We start from the raw sequence: 1,253 nt of genomic DNA on the forward strand, positions 1-1,253 counted from the left end.
ATTGAAACACTACCTGACCAGCCCTCGCAGAAATGTCTCTGATGTAGTTTCTATTCTTTTGCCCCCTGTGGATGTAGCACAACTCCTTCTCAAACCAGGAATATGCTTGGCAAGGCCAAATGGCCTGAAGCCAGGGTTTGGGGTAGCTTCTGCTTCAGATCCTAAGAATCCAACTCTTCCCACAAATGGGGCTTTAGTTATCAGTCCAAAGGCTACGGAGAGCTTGGTCTGTAATGTTTTTGAGATACCCTGTGTTCCCCTTAAGCAACATTGTTTGATTAGCTTTTCTCTGATTTAGTCCCATTGTATGACAGTTTCTGCTGTGTTCCATTTCTCCCCTGGAAATAGTATATATGATGCTGTACATCTTAACAGACATAGTTTGTGAAAGACCTCCCCATCTCAGACTTTTCCTTTCTGCTTATCTTCTGATCTCCTGGTCCTTTCTCTCAGCACTCTGTCACTGAAGAATGACCTGCAGGTCTAGGTCATTTCTGACCTCCTCAAACTCCTGCATGCATGTGGTACACAGACATATACCTAGGCACACACACATACAAATAAAAATAATTTTTTTTGAGACAGGGTTTACTCTATATAACAAGCTGGCCTTGAATTTAGAGATCTAACAGCCTCTGCCTCCTGAGTGCTAGGATTAATGGCATGTACCACCATCACCTGGTAATAAAATAATTTTTTAAAAAGAAAAGAAAAAGAGCTGAGTGTGGTAATGCATGTCTTTAATTTTAGCACTTGGGAGGCAGAGGCAGACAGATTACTATCATTTGGAGGCCAACCTGGTCTACATAGTGAGTTCCAGGACAGCTAGAGTACTGAGACTATTAGAAGTCTGGTCCACATGTAGAAGCCTGCTTCCTGGCTTAAAATCACCTCTAACTTAGCTGTAATTCTTTTGTTTCATGTCTGTTGGCCATTCCATATTGCTGACACAAAAGTAGTTTGATTGTAGACATGCACACAAAATTAATTTGGCTCAGAGCAAGATCAAATTGACCATATGTTCTGAGGATGATGATGATGATTATTGGAAATTCCCCAATTGCAGCCTTCACTCAGCCAAGCAAGGTAGAAGGCAGCTTGAATTGTTATGTCCAAACTACTAAAAAATTTTGGAAAAGGGTCGACCACTCTATAGCCCTCCCTTACCTACTTATGAGCCCATTGTGTTTTTTTCCTTTATAAGCTAGTCCCCCTCCCTCCCTCCCTCCCTCCCTCCCTCCCTCCCTCCCTCC

The 1,253-nt window shown here is 42.5% G+C and overlaps 1 protein-coding gene across 1 annotated transcript in view; it reads left to right on the forward strand.

Moving 5' to 3' along the window:
• Akr1a1 (aldo-keto reductase family 1 member A1) overlaps window positions 1-1,253 on the forward strand; it is a 34,297-nt gene that overhangs the window by 17,135 nt on the left and 15,909 nt on the right. The window lies entirely within an intron of this gene.

Source organism: Grammomys surdaster, unplaced genomic scaffold (genome assembly GCF_004785775.1).
Source record: "Grammomys surdaster isolate TR1022 unplaced genomic scaffold, NIH_TR_1.0 100, whole genome shotgun sequence".
In the NCBI taxonomy this organism is placed as follows: Eukaryota; Metazoa; Chordata; class Mammalia; order Rodentia; family Muridae; genus Grammomys; species Grammomys surdaster.